The sequence below is a fragment of the Triticum dicoccoides genome, chromosome 1A (genome assembly GCF_002162155.2).
Source record: "Triticum dicoccoides isolate Atlit2015 ecotype Zavitan chromosome 1A, WEW_v2.0, whole genome shotgun sequence".
In the NCBI taxonomy this organism is placed as follows: Eukaryota; Viridiplantae; Streptophyta; class Magnoliopsida; order Poales; family Poaceae; genus Triticum; species Triticum dicoccoides.
The window spans coordinates 524,948,715-524,967,296 of record NC_041380.1 but is presented as its reverse complement, the minus strand read 5'-3'; the positions used below and the strand labels follow the sequence as shown (position 1 = coordinate 524,967,296).

General features: G+C 49.2%; 1 pseudogene; it reads left to right on the top strand.

Annotated features, from left to right (window-relative positions):
* The first annotated feature begins 8,323 nt into the window (after window positions 1-8,323).
* LOC119317115 overlaps window positions 8,324-18,582 on the top strand; it is a 21,787-nt pseudogene continuing 11,528 nt past the window's right edge.

Sequence of the window (18,582 nt, the reverse complement as noted above, 5' to 3'; positions counted from 1 at the left end):
TGCTGGTGGAGGGTGCACACGTGGCTGGTTGTGAGGTGTTGCGTGGGACGGCTGGGTCGGGTCGTTCTCGGCCAGATCTAGCTTCCCCGATTCGGTTGTTGCGGGGCTCCATGGCGGGGCATGCTTCTCTCCACGTCGGTGCATCAGCCTTGGATGGTGGTGATGGTGATCCAGACCCGGTTGCCCAGATGGTGGTGTTGCAGACTATGCTACAACGACCGCCTACGGCTCCACGGCGGCGGTGATCATCGTAAGGTCTTTAGAGAGGGTTTATCTCTCCTGATATGATGGTTGACTTCAGCGGTGAGATTCAAACTATAGTCGAAGGCTTGACGCGGCAGTGATGATTGTACAGTGGCGGCAGCTGCACATCACATGTAGCTGTTGGACTCACACAAAACTGATGGAGGCAACACATGAGTGACTTCAATGAGGATGCTACGTGCACTCAGTCTAGAGCTAAGGGGTGAAATCTTAGGTTTGACCCGAATTGGTTATAATTGGCAATGGAGACCATTTTTTTTCATGGTTACCTACTTTTTTTAGGGGAGATGGTTACCTTCTTGAAAGCATTGTCTGAATATGCTCGGACTAATTTTTGAAGGTGACGGCGGCTATGCTAGTGTCGCTCCCTTTATGAGGGGGTTGCTGTTGAAAACCTTCGCCATTCATATGAAGTCATGAGATGGTTGATGCGGATATGATTATTACTACAGTTTGCAGATCGCCGATCTATTGCCTTGAGATTTATTTTCTTTTTTCCTCATACATGAATAATTTTGGTCTTATATGACTTTGCTAGTTGCTGACTTTTTTTCTATGTGTTGGTGTTAGTTGTGTGTCTTGATGCCTCGTTTTAAGTCAATAAAATTCATCATTTGTTGAAAAAAAGTGTGAAGTGCGATAAAAAGGCCACAAGGACGACGACCAAGAAAGAAAATACTTTCTCTGATCAATATTAATTGACGCACTCTAAGTATAAAGCTGTACAAAGAGACAAAGAGTAATCGCGGGGAATACAAACTTTTACAAGCTTAGGGTGTAGGTTTGCCAAACTTTGTTAGGCGTGGCAAAGGTATAGCCTCCAACCAAACGGGCACTCGCTAACAAAACAGGAGCTAAGCCATGGAGTGGACTGATTTGGTGATCAGTCACTGTGGACACTCGACATGCCAGGCGAGTTTCATATTCGCTAACTGCGGCGCCTCCATTGTCATCATACCATAATAAACTATAGGTTCATACAAGACCAGGGAGAAGGGTAGAAGGCGACATCGGAAGCAGCCGTGGCCGTCGGAGGACGGGGCCAAATCTCAGAGTAAAAATACCTCCGCCTTGTCACTTCTATCCGCGCCCCATTTTTCTATCGCTCGGCGGCGGACCCTCCCAGATCGGAACAAGCAGCAGGTAGGAGAACAATCCACGGGTGCGAGCATCTCTTGGGCGATTTAAGAAGCGGTTGCTGTCATCCCGAGCATGGTCGGGACAAAATTAGGGGCATGCTTGTGTCCATGCTTTGTCGTAATCGCTGTATTTTCTTGTTGATTTTGACGATCGTTAGGTTGGAGAAGGAAGCGAGGGTCGATCGTGCAGTTTAGCTCCGGCTGATTGATTTGGAGGCATGCGTAACAGAACCTGTCACTTGTCAGTCAATATCTGTCGAAGATACCACGCCAGGAAACTAACGAAGGGAAATATGATTTGGAAAGGGTGGAGACATGGCACTCCAATAGCTCATGGGTGCGTATGGCTCTCGTCTAGATGGGAAATACGCGAAGATTCATCGGGACTTTTCTTTTATATTTTTGTTTGGTTAATCAAACAGCGTAGGAGTTAGATATGACTTTTTTAATTCCTCTTCACATGCCAAAGCAACAACAGTAGTAGCTGCCGCCTCCTCTCCCGAGCTAAGGTTTTCTTCGCCTCCACCGGCACCGCCGCCCGGTCCGCTTCGTCCCCGGCTGCCTTAGAGTCATGGAGACGCGATGGTGGCTTCGTTTTTAGATGTTACTTTGTGTTTTGTTAGAATATTTGTCTTATCAGAAAGACGAGATGATGGCGGCTCCGTGAAGATGGAACAAGATTCTCCTCGCATAGCCCACATTTCGGTGGTGCATCTAGTATTGTTGATGGGCGTGTGGAGATGTGTCTCCGGCGGATTTATCTTTGGTGGATCCACTCGGATCAGTTCGTTGTTCATCTATGTTCGTGTATTTTCAGGTTGGATTCTTTCGATGTACGCTACTCTTCATTGGTGACGGTTGTTGTTCTGGTGCGCTAGTCTTATGGGACCTTAGCACGACGACTTTCCGACTGTCGTGCAACAAGTTTTGCCCAGTTTCGATGAGAGAGGGGCGATAATGGCAGCACGCCTTCAGCTCGCTTCAATTCTTGTAGTCGTCGCTAGATGGTCCATGAATGTAAATATATTTTTTATTATTTCTGGTGTTCTTTGTCCTGCCATGATTGGAGACGAATATATCAAAAGTTTTCCTACAAAAAGTATAATAATAATTCTTCGATCTGTCCGGGGAAAGGTCTGTTAGGAGTGCATTGACGCTACAACGTGAACAATGGGGGTGACTTTGGCCGCGATGACGAAAAAGGAAGATATGGGGCAGGGTGGTTGTCGGTGTCAAAACCGGCGGATCTCGGGTAGGGGGTCCCGAACTATGCGTCTAAGGCGGATGGTAACAGGAGGCAGGGGACACGATGTTTTACCCAGGTTCGGACCCTTTTGATGGAGGTAAAACCCTACGTCCTGCTTGATTTATTCTTGATGATATGAGTATTACAAGAGTTGATCTACCACGAGATCGGAGAGGCTAAACCCTAGAAGCTAGCCTATGCTATGATTGTATGTTGTCCTATGGACTAAAACCCTCCGGTTTATATAGACACCGGAGGGGGCTAGGGTTACACAAAGTCGGTTACAAAGGAGGAGATATACAAATCCGTATTGCCTAGCTTGCCTTCCACGCTAAGTAGAGTCCTATCCGGACACGGGACGAAGTCTTCAATCTTGTATCTTCATAGTCCAACAGTCCGGCCAAAGGATATAATCCGGCTGTCCGGATACCCCCTAATCCAGGGCTCCCTCAGTAGCCCCCGAATCAGGCTTCAATGACGACGAGTCCGGCGCGCAGTGTTGTCTTCGGCATTGCAGGGAGGGTTCTTCTCCATATTTCGAACATTTGTAAACAGTGTCCGGCCACATAAATGTTTGGACCTCTTGGCTTCTGTGCCCAATAAGGGCTATTTTCCACGCGTCGAATGAATACGAGGCGCTAGGGCGTTTTTACATTCGCCCCCCTAGCCAGATAAATAAATTGTCTATTAAAAGGATGGGGATTCTCAGATCCGATCCACACCATCCTCCCCCAGCGAGAATCCATCAGAGCGTGCTTCGGAAAGATCCATTCCAGCATGGCCGACCTCCGCAGCTCCTCCTCCCGCCCCCGTAGCCCTAAGCCCGGTGATTGGGAGAGGTGTTCAGTCCCACACAGTCGATTAATCGAACTTCAGACTAAGGGATTTCTCCGTCCAGCATACATGGTGCCTGTTCGAGCCGGGCTTGCCACCTACAATGGCGGGGAGCAAGCGGAGAGCTTTCCCAGTCCCTCTATGGGGGAGCGGGTCTGCCTTGTTCCTTATTTATTAAGGGGACTCGGATTTCCAATTCATCTGTTCCTCCGCGGGCTCCTGGAGTTCTACGGCCTCCAATTACACAATTTCACCCCTGCCTCCATTCTACATATCGCCGGCTATGTTGCTCTCTGCGAGTTGTTCCTGGGCTGCGAGGCTCACTTCGAGCTATGGAAAAGGCTATTTTGCCTCGTTCGTCGCACACAGAGGGGGTCACTTTATCAAGTAGGCGGAGCCAAAATATGGCGCATCGCCGATACCGGATACCTGTCCGGTACCCCGAAGAAGTCGTCCGAAGACTGGCCTTCGGAATGGTTTTATATGGAGGACGTTCCCCTTCCGGACCCTGTTCGGCGGGGTCTTCTTGAGTTCAGCAATGCTCCTCTGAAGAAACGCCGAAGTTGGTGCCCACGGAGCCCCCAGGTGGAAGACAATGGAGAAGTTCTCTACCTGATGAACCGGATTAAAGCACTGGCTCAATCAGGATTGACAGTAATCGAAGTTATGTTGATTTGCATAATGTGGGGAGTGCTACCACTTCAATATCGTGGGCACCCCTTGTGGTGTTTTAACGGGGCGGATGATGCCACCTGCTGCGGGCGTAAGGGTCCGGACAATGCTGCCGCTTTAGCAAAAATTATGTTCGAATTGTTCAAGGGAGAGGAAGAGAAGTTCACCTGCATCAAGCCACGGGATGGATTCTCCATGTACAATCCTCCAAGCTGGGTAAGTTATATCTCCTTACTCACATTTTTCCCGCATTCTTTGTCGTAAGTATTCACCTTGCCACTTTGCGGCAGGAACTGCGAAAAGCCATAAAGGAGGTCAGCAGCCCTTCCCCACAACCAGAGGACCCTGACCGGGCCCTCGACTCCAGACTTGAAGAAGATCCGGTTATATTCCTGGAGCTGATAGACCGACAGTTCTATCAGTTAAGCTGCGATGATGCCATGGTGGTCATTACGGCCGACTATCCCGGACTGCTTCATGCATCGCACGTAAGAAAACCAAAAAATCCCAACTCCAAAAACTAGAATCCCCTGTTAGACACTTCACCTACCATATACATATGACGTTTTTACAGGGAAGGCATCCGGGATGCCCCGCCGAACCCGCAACAACTTGCCAACAAGAGGCACCGAGGCCGGGCAGGCCAAAAAGGAAGGCGGTCAGGACGGAGACGCCGGCGCAAAGGTATAATAGAAACCCCGCTCCATGGTTGTCGTCTTTCTCGAAATGTAACGACGCCCGTGTTTCTTTAACAGAAAAAACGCTCGCTGGAATATGTCCGGCGATGTTGCTAATCACGCTTCCACCAGTCGGGCGCCAGGACTAGACATAGAGGCGGAAGCCGATATGGGGCGGGCGCCGGATAATCCCCCTACAGAGGATGCGGATAGATTATCCGCTACAAACTCAGAAGTGGAAAGCGCCATGAATCATAGGCGCCGCCGGGCCGTACTCCGTGACGCTTGTTTCTCACCAGAGGCATTTGATGCCTTCAATTCTGGAGAGGCGTACCTCCGTGCTGCTCAAGATGGTCTAGCCAAAGCCACGGATCAGTATGTAAAGGATGTACGGGTAAGTAAATCTGACGATTTATAAGTTTCAGTTGCCCCTGAGACTTGAAACAGTTAGCAAAACTGATTTAAGGATCATCTTTATTGTGCAGGTTCTTACAGAGAAGAATACTAGACTGTCCCAGGAGCTGGAGGAATGCAAGATCCAACTGCGGGCCGCTGTTGCCGCATTGAAGGAACCAAAAAAGTCTCCCTCTGGTAACATTTACTTTAAATAATGATGGTTACCATATAGTGTGCGGTGTGGCTGCAGATCTACCAATAGATGTTGCAGATGAATCCGGAGAAAATCCGAAGGACCAGCATGTCATGCGACAGCTAGAGGCTGGCAAACGCGTGCTGACTGAGGTTAGGCAGGAGAAAAACAATCTATAAGACGCCAATATCAAGCTGAGTGTGGAACTAAAAGACGTTCGAGCCCAGCTTGCAGACTCCGAGAAGGAGAATAAGCGGCTTCGGCACGGCATTTTCAGTAAGTGCTTGAACGAATCCTTTTGAAGGAGTTTGGCGAAGAAGCCGACTAACAGCGTTATGTCTGTAGGTATGCTGACGGGTCGTCCCACGGAGGAAATGCCCGGGTGATCTTTTATCCGAGCTCTCACATCTGCACGAACAAGTTCAACAGGTGATGCAAGGTGTTGCCGAGGACTTGTGGCCATTCGTCTCCCTGCTAGAAGGCGTTGCAGAGATTATGGAGAAGCTCAAGGGAGCACGGCGGCGCTTCCGATTATGGAAGATATCGGCCTGCCGTCAAGGTGCCAGAGAAGCCTGGGCCATGGTGAAGACGCGGTATACCAAGGCTGACCCAAATCACATGGCCGAGGTCGGACCTATGGGGCCCGACGGAAAAGAGATCCCTGTTAGCTTAGTTTATGGGCAAGTAGAATTAGCCGCAAAGTATTCCCAACAGGATTGTAGGCTAGACCGCCTGTTGGATGGTATAGAAGAGGAATTTAGTCAGTATGCATGACTATGTAATTAAAGTGACATGTATAATGCCTTCTAGCCGGATTGTAGATCATTTGTCTTGGCGGACCTTTTCTCTTCAACCTCGGGACCCGATAGTCCGGAGTACCCGCTGAGTTATATAAGAACCGGGGTATGCGTGGATACCAGGCGTAGGGGTCATTAGTGCTTGAACGGACAAGTGCCCAACTAGTTATGTTATATTACATGGGTAGTAAGAAACATCTTTCAGGGAGAATAGTTCCGTTAAGGGTTCCTTTCCCTGGGTATGCATGCCCTAAGGTGCATGTCCGGACTGCGATAAGAAACGCAGGAAAAAACATCTGGGGGCAGATATGGAAAATAAATAAAAATCATCTTTTGTTCATCGACCGAATATTCCCTTAAGAACGCTAGCTTTTGGCTTCACCCAGTCTGACGTACACATCCGGCTGACCCGGCAGTAACAATCGCAGAGGTGCTCCCCTTATGCCCTAGCCGAATTAACGGGAACGTAGGGCATAAATACAAGAGCCAGGCAACCCAGCTTGGCCAAAACTTAAGTCATATCGATGCATATAATGGCGAAAAAAGGTACATGCGAAAGTATAACACATGTGCGGGGCATGAGGCCCAGATAAATAATTAAGCTTCTGTGAAAGAAGTCCCCAGGTATGATGAGCGCGGCTAGCGCATCTATAATGTGCAAGCGAGGCACAAGTTGGCCCTTGAAGGCCTAGAGAAAGAATAAAAGAAAGAAAGAAAGAAAAATAAGACAGATAATGTATATGCAAAAAATGGACAGAGGAAGGGGACGAACATAGAGTCCGACGCTAGGCCACTAGTAGAAAAAGGGTCAAACGTGAAGCACATTAGTGCCGGTTTGAATTTGAGCCGGCACTAATATGTACATTAGTGCCGGTTCCAACGGCTAGCCGGGCCGCTCTCATTAGTAGCGGTTCGTGGCGAACCTTTAGCACCGGTTCGTGCCACGAACCGGTACTAAAGTGAGTGGTGGCAGGATGTTGTCAGTCCGGGGCCCCTCCAGCACCTTTAGTACCGGGTCATATCACGAACCGGTACTAAAGGTCGTCCTACATAGACCCTTCGTCCACCCGAGCTCGCTCTGTTCTTCCCCTTTCCCCTCTCCTCTCTGTTATTTTCCCTCTTCCTCTCAAGCTCATCACACATTTTGCCCAAGATTTGAAGGCCCCCATCCATTCAAATGATCACAAAGGTTAGCAACTCTTTCCTTTCATCTCACATTGCTAGATTAGCTCGTGCAATGCTTTATATAGTGATTGATTTTTGAGTTTAGTAATTTGGGAGGAATTATATATATGTGCTAGTATTTGATTTATATGCAATTTGAGGTCAAAAATAACACTTAGTTTTGCATATGTAGGTGTGGTTTACTTAGTACCTTCTAAATCTCCGTCGTAACCACCGTCGATCGCTCACAACGTCCCGTCGCCAGCACCACCTTGTGGTGAGCCTCTTGTTCATGAAGTTTTATAAAAAATGATGTTTGTGTGATTCGGATATATAGTTACTCGTATAATTATCTTACCCATATGTTGTTTGTTATGCATAGTGCCATGGTTTTGATATCCGTCCCCGTCGGCCCCCGTCCGGGTTATGATTCGGATGTGGTATATTCTCTTTTAAAACTATTCATTGCATTTCGTGTTTATGACAAATTATGCCCATCAAGTTGACATAGATATTTGTGTGTAGGAGGTAGTTGAACCCAAAATTCCAACCGACCCTATTGTCGAGAGGTTAAATTTAGTTGAAAGAGAAAACGAGGATTTGAAGGAAAAATTGAAAAGAATTGAGGGGGAGAAGATGGAATTGGAGTTGCATGTTGCGGATGTCGTCGATGATCACAAGATTAAGATGGAGAAAATGCGCTTGAAGATTAGAAAGATTAGAAAATATGACATTCATAGTGAGGCTTGGTATCATTATGTTGTTGGATCAATTGTTACCTTAGTTGCGATCTTGATCGCATTTGTTGTTGCATTTAAATTCTTTAGCTAGAGAGTTATTTGTTTGTTGCATTGAAGTGTTGTATGCTCTTTATGTATGAACTTTATGTATGAACTTTATATATTGTATTAATTTGATGTTTTCGGTGTTGTGTATTGAAGATGAGCCGGCAATGGATGTACGATGACCGATGCTCTCCCGAGTTCATTAATGGCGTGCATACTTTTCTGCTTGCGGCTGAGGCAAACAAGCGAGCGGATGGTTTTATGCATTTTCCATGTGCTGGCTGTAAGAATGGTCGCAATTACTCTACGTCAAGAACCATTCACGTCCACCTGTTTGAGTCCGGTTTCATGCCCCACTATAATGTTTGGACCAAGCATGGAGAAAAAGGGGTTATGATGGAAGACAATGAAGAAGAAGAGGACGACGACAGCTATCCTGGCCATGGGTTCCCTGAATACGATGATACAACAATGAGGGAAGAAGCTGAGCTGGTAATGCGGGAAGAAGCTGAGCCGGCAATGCAGGAAGAAGCTAAAGAAGAGGCATCGGATGAGCCCGTTGATGATCTAGGTCGGGCCATTGCCGATGCAAAGAGAAACTGCGCAAGTGATTTGGATAAGAAGAAGTTGCAGCGCATGTTAGAGGATCACAAAAAATTGTTGTACCCAAATTGCATAGGTGACAAGAAAAAGTTGGGCACCACACTGGAATTGCTGCAATGGAAGGCATAGAATGGTGTATCTGACAAGGGATTTGGAAAGTTGCTGGTAATGATAAAGGATATGCTTCAAAGGGCAACGAATTACCCGAGAGTACGTACCAAGCAAAGAAGGCTGTCTGCCCTCTAGGGCTAGAGGTGCATAAGATACATGCATGCCCTAATGATTGCATCCTCCACCGCGGTGAGTACGAGGATTTGAACGCTTGCCCGGTATGCGGTGCATTGCGCTATAAGATCAGCCACGATGACCCTGGTGATGTCGAGGGCGAGCGCCCCAGGAAGAAGATTCCTGCCAAGGTGATGTGGTATGCTCCTATAATACCACGGTTAAAATGTTTGTTCCAAAACAAAGAGCATGCCAAGGCGATGCGATGGCACAGAGAAGACCGTAAGAAAGACGAAAAGTTGAGAGTACCCGCTGACGGGTCGCATTGGAGAAAAATCGAAAGAAAGTATGGGAAGGAGTTTGCAGATGACGCAAGGAACGTATGGTTTGGTCTAAGCGCAGATGGCATTAATCCTTTTGGGGAGCAGAGCAGCAACCATAGCACCTGGCCTATGACTCTATGTTTGTATAACCTTCCTCCTTGGTTGTGCATGAAGCAGAAGTTCATTATGATGCCAGTGCTCATCCAAGGCCCTAAGCAACCCGGCAACGACATTGATGTGTACCTAAGGCCATTAGTTGAAGAACTCTTACAACTGTGGAATGGAATAGGTGTACGTGCGTGGGATGAGCACATGGGGGAAGAATTTGACCTAAAGGCGTTGCTGTTCGTGACCATCAATGATTGGCCTGCTCTCAGTAACCTTTCAGGACAGACAAACAAGGGATACCGTGCATGCACGCATTGTTTGGACGATACCGACAGTATATATTTGGCTAATTGTAAGAAGAATGTGTACCTGGGACATCGTCGATTTCTTCCGAGCAGGCATCCCGTAAGAAAGAAAGGCAAGCATTTCAAAGGTGAGGCAGATCACCGGACGAAGCCTCGCCACCGTACTGGTGCTGATGTACATGATATGGTCAAGGATTTGAAGGTGGTCTTTGGAAAGGGTCCTGGTGGACAACCTGTTCCGAATGACGCTGAGGGACGCGCACCCATGTGGAAGAAGAAAACTATATTTTGGGACCTGCCCTATTGGAAAGACCTAGAGGTCCGCTCCGCAATCAACGTGATGCATGTGACGAAGAATCTTTGTGTGACCCTGCTTGGCTTCTTGGGCGTGTATGGGAAGACAAAAGATACACCTGAGGCACGGGAGGACCAGCAATGTATGCACAGAAAAGACGGCATACATCAGGGTCATGCAAGCTACGCTCTTACCAAAGAAGAGAAGGAAATCTTCTTTGAATGCCTGCTTAGTATTAAGGTACCGTCTGGCTTCTCGTCGAATATAAAGGGAATAATAAACATGGCAGAGAAAAAGTTCCTGAACCTAAAGTCTCATGACTGCCACGTGATTATGACGCAACTGCTTCCGGTTGCATTGAGGGGGCTTCTACCGGAAAACGTTCGATTAGCCATTGTGAAGCTATGTGCATTTCTCAATGCAATCTCTCAGAAGGTAATCGATCCAGAAATCATACCAAGGTTAGAGAATGGTTTGGTGCAATGTCTTGTTAGTTTCGAGTTGGTGTTCCCACCATCCTTCTTCAACATCATGACGCATGTCCTAGTTCACCTATGCGAAGAGATTAACATTTTGGGTCCTGTATTTCTACACAATATGTTCCCCTTTGAGAGGTTCATGGGAGTCTTAAAGAAATATGTTCATAACCGTGCTAGGCCAGAAGGAAGCATCTCCAAGGGCCATGAAAATGAGGAGGTCATTGAGTTTTGTATTGACTTTATTCCTGACCTTAAGCCGATTGGTGTTCCTGAATCGCGGCATAAGGGCAGACTGGATGGAAAAGGCACGCTAGGAGGGGAACAAATAATATGTATGGATGGACATTCTCTCACTGAAGCACACTACACGGTTCTACAGAATTCCGCCTTGGTGGCTCCGTATATGGATGAACACAAGAATTTGCTACGCTCCAAACACCCGGAGCGGTCTGATGACTGGATTACACGTGAACAAACCAGGAGTTTCGCCAGCTGGTTGCAGACACGTACCATGCATGACACCTCTATTGAAGATGACCTGTACTTGCTGTCCCAGTTACCATCTTCGAATATAATGACTTTCAAAGGGTACGAGATAAATTGTAATACATTTTACACTATCGCCCAAGATAAGAAGAGCACCAACCAAAACAGTGGTGTCCGCTTTGGTGCAGAAACCAAGACGGGAAAGGAAACATATTATGGTTATATACAGGACATATGGGAACTTGACTATCGACGTGGTTTGAAGGTCCCTTTGTTTCGGTGCAAATGGGTCAATATGACACGAGGCGGGTGATGAAGCTATGGACCTAGGGTAGGGTTATGGACCTGTCCTAGCTGCCCTACCCAAGGACATCTCTAGAAGAAATCGTCTTTCAATCGACTTGAAGGTGCCCCACTCGACAGACTCGAAGACACTCGACCAAGAAGCAATCACTCGACCAAGACCGAACCACTCGATGGTCAGGAGACCTAAAGGCACCCCGCACACTAACGATTGGTCATTAAGTAGCTTTTATGGTCATCATAGCACTTTATTACTAGCGTTACCAGTAACGCCCTGCCTTAATGTACATTGAACCCTTCGTAACGTGGGCTGGCCGGGGTCCTGGCGCACTCTATATAAGCCACCCCCTCCTCCGAGACAAGGGTTTGCACCTCTGTAACTCATACTCATATAATCCAGTCGACCGCCTCCGGGCTCCGAGACGTAGGGTTTTTACTTCTTTCGAGAAGGGCCTGAACTCGTAAACCTTGCGTCCTTATAACTTCTCCATAGCTAAGACCTCGCCTCTCCATACTTACCCCCCTACACTACTGTCAGACTTAGAACCACGACAGTTGGCGCCCACCGTGGGGCAGGTGTTTTAGCGTTTTGTTGGAGGAGTTGCGATCTTTTCCGACCCAAATCATCATGGTTTCCGACGGAGTTTTGGCGGAGGGCCGCAAGATCCATCTCGGCGCACTCACGTTCATAGCCGACGACTCCGCCTGGCTTCAGGAGGCTCCGCTTGATGTGGACGCACTCCCTGTTCGTGGGGCGACGCACTTTAGCATGTGCATCCGCGGTGTTCTCCTCCGGCAACCGTCGACCCCCTACCTGTCGGCTCCTGTGTTGTCCTCCCTTCCCGTTTCCCGCCGGCGCAAGCGCTCCGGTCGGTCGAGACTTCAGCGGTGGGTGAGACACGCGGTGGCCCGTCAGTCGGCCATCCCTCAAGTCGCGGCGATCGAGCCCGACGAATCCTTCTAAGGCCTGTTCGACCTGTCGACTGGCTCCGAAGAGACTGCATCCGAGTGTGACAACAGCGATCCGGCGGTAGAGGTTCTGATGGTCGATGAACCGCCCAGTCCCCCCGGTTTTACCCGCACCGACGGAGGCGCGGGGGGAGGCGACCCGTCGCGTCCCCATGAGGAGTATCTTCCTGAGCCTCTCACGTCGCTGCAGAGAGAAGAACTTCGCCGCTGGAACATGGATGCACTGCACACTCCTATCGTTGGAGAAACCCCCGAGGCTCGCGCCTTGGAAGACGCGCGCCTGGCAAACTTGGCCGAGCGCACTCGGCTGGAGAACCTCCAGCGAGCACTCGACGAGCGTGCGCGACAACGGGTTCCCGAATCCAGTCGACGTCAGCTCTTCCCGCCCCCACAGGTATATCGAACTCCGATTCAGAATTTAGCAGTTGCGGCCCGTATAGCGGAGTCGATTCAGCCTTCCCAGTCGGAGGCTGGCAGAGGCTTTCTGCAGATTAGAGCGTTACTCCGAGCAGCAGGTGATCAGAATTCCGCTGTTTCTCAGTCGCGGAACAGAATTCACAGCAGATCCGTTGCTGCGGACACAGTCCAGTTGGCTCACAGCCCGAGATCGCCCCTGAGGCGTGAGGGACGTGGGGACCGGCGTGACCAGTATGGGAACCATGAGCAGTATGATCACCGAGTCGATTGTGACGGTCGACGTTGAGTACCCACGCCTCCCCCGAGGAGCGGGTCGTATGTGCCTCGCCAGCAGGATGACAGGCGCCCTCATAGTGGTGGGCGAAGGATTCCAGTGGACCCCATAGGGCCAGGCTTTGACGCGAGATCCATCCTCGTCCAAGGTCTGGTCGATAGGAACAGGGCTCACCGAGAAGGCCATGACAGAGATGCGCCAGCCAGCAGCAGAGTACATGTTTCGGGACTAGAGTGCTTTAGTAGAGCCATCAAGGCAGCTGTGATTCCTCCCAATTTCAGGTTGGCGACTGGAGTCAGTAAGTTCACTGGCGAGTCCAAGCCCGATACTTGGCTTGAGGACTACCGAGTGGCCGTCCAGATTGGCGGCGACAATGATGAAGTGGCCATGAAGCACCTGCCTCTCATGTTGGAGGGCTCGGCCAGAGCGTGGCTAAACCAGTTAGCACCTAGCAGCATTTACACTTGGGAAGATCTCTCCCGAGTGTTCGTCACCACATTTGAAGGCACATGCAAGCGACCGGCAGGACTGACGGAACTGCAGTCCTGTGTGGAAAAGCCGAATAAAACTTTGAGGGATTACATCCAGAGATGGATCACGTTACATCACTCGGTGGAGAATGTGCCTGACCACCAAGCAGTTTGTGCCTTCAAGGAAGGCGTCAAGTACAGAGAACTGAATTTGAAATTCGGTCGAACCAGAGATATGTCCCTGAATCGGATGATGGAGATTGCCACCAACTACGCTAACGGCGAAGATGAGGATCGACTCAGGAGTGGCAAGCTCAAGTCAGTCGCCCAAGAAACCGGAGGCAATTCCAGTCGGAAACAGAAGCGGAAAGCCGAGCCAGCGGCTCCTGGGGAAGTCTTAGCTTTGGCCCAAGGAAAGACTAAAGGGAAACCTAAAGGGCCTTGGAACCCTAAAAAGGTTAAAGACCAGGAGGGAAATGATGTGTTGGACTTACCGTGTCTCGTCCACACGAAGAAAGATGAAGAGGGTAATTTTATTTACCCGAAACATACCACTCGGCAGTGTCGACTCTTGATCCAGCAGTTCCAGGGCAAGCAGCCCAAGGGTAAGGAAAAGGAGTCAGACAAGGTTGAAGACAAAGAGGACAGCGATGACGGACACCCTCAAGTCAATTCCACCCTGATGATTTTTGTTGATGTTGAGAGCAAAAGTCGACTGAAAGTTATTAACCGAGAGGTGAACATGGTCACTCCGGCGACACCTAGTTACCTGAAATGGTCTCAGACTGCCATAACATTCGACTAGTCCGACCACCCAACGCACATCGCCACCCCTGGGAGGCAAGCTTTGGTGGTCGACCCAGTTGTTGAAGGCACTCGACTGACCAAAGTCCTGATGGATGGTGGCAGTGGTTTGAACATATTATACGCCGAGATGTTGAAGGGGGTGGGCATTCCGATGTCCAGACTCAGTGCCAGCAACATGAGTTTCCATGGAGTCATTCCTGGGAAGAAGGCTGAATCACTCGGTTAGATTGCTCTTGAGGTGGTTTTCGGTGATTCCAAGAATTACCGCAAAGAAAAATTGACATTTGAAGTTGTAGACTTCTAGAGTGCCTATCACGCTATTTTGGGCAGGCCGGCTTATGCACGCTTCATGGCCCGACCATGTTACGTGTATCTCAAATTGAAGATGCCTGGCCCCAAAGGTGTGATCACCATTACGGGCAATCGGAAGAAAGCGGAAGAATGTTTTCAGAAGGGTTCGAAGATCGTCGATGCACAGATGGCAGTGGTGGAGTTGCAGGAATACCAGAAGACTGCAGACCCGAGCGATCTGTTGCGAGCCAAGAAGCCCGCTACAGGATCAGCTTTCCAGTCGACTGGCGACACGAAGACAGCTCACATCCACCCGACCGACCCCAGCGCCGCCCCGACTCATATCTCGACAACACTCGACTCCAAATAGGAAGAAGCACTCATCCAGTTCCTCCGTGAGAACTGGGACATCTTCGCGTGGAAACCTTCTGACATGCCAGGTGTTCCCAGGGAGCTGGCTGAGCATCGCCTGAGAGTCGACTCAAATGTAAAACCTGTCAAGGAACATCTTCGACGGTCCACCATCCAAAAAAGAAAAGCTATTGGCGAAGAGGTGGCTCGGCTCTTAGCAGCGGAGTTCATCCGAGAGATCTACCACTCCGAGTAGCTCGCCAACGTTGTCATGGTCCCCAAGAAGGACAAGTCACTTCGCATGTGCATTGACTTTAAACGTATCAATTGGGCCTGCCCGAAAGATCATTTTCCTCTCCCCCGCATCGACCAGATAGTCGACTCGACTGCGGGATGTGAGCGACTGTCTTTCTTAGACGCCTATTCCGGGTACCATCAGATCCGTCTATATGGACCTGACGAGATCAAGACAACTTTCATCACTCCATTCCGGTGCTTCTATTATGTTACCATGCCGTTCGGCCTCAAGAATGCCGGAGCCACATTCATGAGGATGATTCAGAAGTGTTTACTCACTCAAATCAGTCGGAACGTGGAAGCATACATGGATGATATTGTGGTCAAGTCACGGACGGGTTCCGACCTGCTACCTGACCTTGCTGAAACCTTTGCCAACCTCAGGAGGTATGATATCAAGCTTAATCCATTAAAGTGTACATTCGGAGTCCCTGGCAGAAAGTTACTCGGTTTTCTCGTTTCCGAACGGGGAATCGACGCCAATCCAGAAAAAGTTGGCACTATACTCCGAATGAAAAGCCCCGTGCGAGTGCACGACGTCTAGAAGCTTACTGGTTGTTTGGCCGCCCTAAGTCGATTCATATCTCGTCTCGGTGAAAAGGCATTACCTCTTTACCGATTGATGAAGAAGTCCGACAAGTTCGAGTGGACTCCCAAAGCTGATGCAGCGTTTGCAGAGCTCAAAGCTCTGCGCTCCACCCAGCCGGTGCTTGCTGCCCCAATCAGCAAAGAGCATTTGCTGCTTTACATTGCAGCCACAGGACAAGTCGTTAGTACGGTACTTACGGTCGAGCGGGAAGAAGAAGGGAAAACCTTCAAAGTTCAGCGCCCAGTATATTATATTTCTGAAGTCTTGACCCCATCGAAGCAAAGATATCCTCACTATCAGAAGCTTGTATATGGGATTTATATGACCACCAAGAAAGTTGCTCACTACTTCTCTGATCATTCCATTACAGTCGTCAGTGACGCTCCATTATCAGAGATCCTGCATAACAGGGATGCAACTGGTCGAGTGGCAAAATGGGTGATTGAACTCCTTCCCCTTGATATCAAGTTTGAGGCAAAGAAAGCTATCAAGTCCCAAGCAATTGCAGATTTCGTCGCCGAGTGGATTGAACAGCAGCTGCCGACTCAGATTCACTCGGAGCATTGGACTATGTTTTTCGACGGCTCCAAGATGCTGAGTGGTTCCGGTGCCGGAGTGGTGTTGGTCTCCCCCAGAGGAGATAAACTCAGATATGTTCTTTGAATCCATTTTGATTCCTCCAATAACGAGGCAGAATATGAAGCACTTTTATATGGGTTGTGCATGGCCATCTCACTCGGCGTCCGTCGCCTCATGGTCTATGGCGACTCAGATTTGGTGGTTAATCAGGTGATGAAGGAGTGGGATGTCAGAAGTCCAGCCATGACTAGTTATTGCAATGAAGTGAGAAAGCTGGAGAAGAAATTCGAGGGGTTAGAGCTTCATCACATACCCCGACTGAAAAATCAAGCAGCTGATGATTTGGCAAAAATAGGTTCCAAAAGAGAAGCCATTCCCAGCAATGTGTTTTTGGATCACATCCACACACCATCAGTCCAGGAGGATCCCTTCACGGAAGAGGCCCCGCAGCCAAAAAGCGCCACGGATCCGACTGAAGTTGAAGTTTCAGCTGTGGTCGATCTGATAATGGAAGTGCTGGTTACCACTCCCGTCTGGACAGAACCATACATCGCGTACATCCTAAGGAAAGAACTCCCAGAAGACGAGGAAGAGGCTCGGCAGGTCGTCCGTCGATCCAAGGCCTTTACAGTCATAAACGGATAGTTATATAGGGAAAGCGCGACTGGGGTCGGCCAGAAGTGTATCACGCCAAAAGAAGGTCAGATGATCCTTAACGATATCCACTCGGGGACCTGTGGTCATCATGCGTCCTCTCGGACCATTGTGGCTAAAGCATACCGAGCGGGGTTCTACTGGCCAAGGGCCAATGAGATGGCTAAAGAGATAGTCGACAAATGTGAAGGATGTCAGTATTACTCCAATATGCCGCACAAGCCCGCGTCAGCCCTGAAAACCGTTCCACTCATCTGGCCCTTCACTGTTTGGGGGCTGGACATGGTTGGGCCACTGAGAACAGGCAGGAGAGGCTTCACTCATGTGCTGGTAGCAGTCGACAAGTTCACCAAATGGATTGAAGCCAAGCCTATCAAGAATCTTGATGCTTGCGCCGCTATCAGTTTCATCAGAGAGTTGATATTCAGATATGGTGTTCCACACAGTATCATCACGGACAATGGGTCAAACTTTGATTTAGAAAAGTTCAGGGCCTTTTGCGCCTCTCAAGGCACTCGGGTCGACTATGCTTCGGTCGCTCATCCCCAGTCGAATGGACAAGCAGAAAGGGCAAATGGCCTAATTCTCAAAGGACTGAAACCTCGATTGATGCGTGATCTCAAGCACGCAACAGGTGCATGGGTCGACGAGCTCCCATCAGTCCTTTGGGGATTGAGGAGAACCCCGAATCGATCGACCGAAAGAACCCCATTCTTTCTGGTCTACGGAGCCGAGGCAGTCTTACCGAGTGACCTGCTTCACAATGCTCCCAGAGTCGAGCTCTACTCAAAAGATGAAGCAGAACAAGCCCGGCAGGACGCAGTCGACCTCCTAGAAGAAGAAAGAGAAATGGCCCTGATCCGATCGACTATCTATCAGCAAGACTTGCGTCGATTCCATGCCAGAAACGTGAAGAGCCGAGCCTTCCAAGAAGGAGACTTAGTCCTTCGAGTGGATCAGCAGAAACCACACAAGCTTGCTCCTACTTGGGAAGGCCCCTTCATAGTCACCAGAGTCCTCCACAATGGAGCATACCACCTCTACAATGTCGATCGCCAGATTGATGAGCCACGAGTCTGGAATGCGGAGCTACTCCGCCCCTTTTATACTTGAATTCTCACTCGGATGAGATGTAATAAGAAAAACTCCTGTAGTTTATTTATCAAAGACAAGAGCTTTATAATTTTCCTAGTGATTATTATTGTTTTTGTTTGCGTAAGAAATCCCCCAGCGGGTGGCTTAGCTGCGAATCCATTTCACCTAAGTTTGAAAAATCCTACCGAGTGGAGAGCAATCCTCCCACTCGGGGGCTTAGCTGCAGTCCAGTACTCGCCTAAGTTCTCCCACCGAGAGACTTAGCTGCAGTCAGGCACTCGCCTAAGTTTGAAAAAATCCTACCGAGTGGAGAGCAACCCTCCCACTCGGGGGCTTAGCTGCAGTCCAGTACTCACCTAAGTTCTCCCACCTAGAGACTTAGCTGCAGTCAGGCACTCGCCTAAGTTCGGAAAATTCCTACCGAGTGGAGAGCAACCCTCCCACTCGGGGGCTTAGCTGCAGTCCAGTACTCGCCTAAGTTCCCTCACTTGAGGA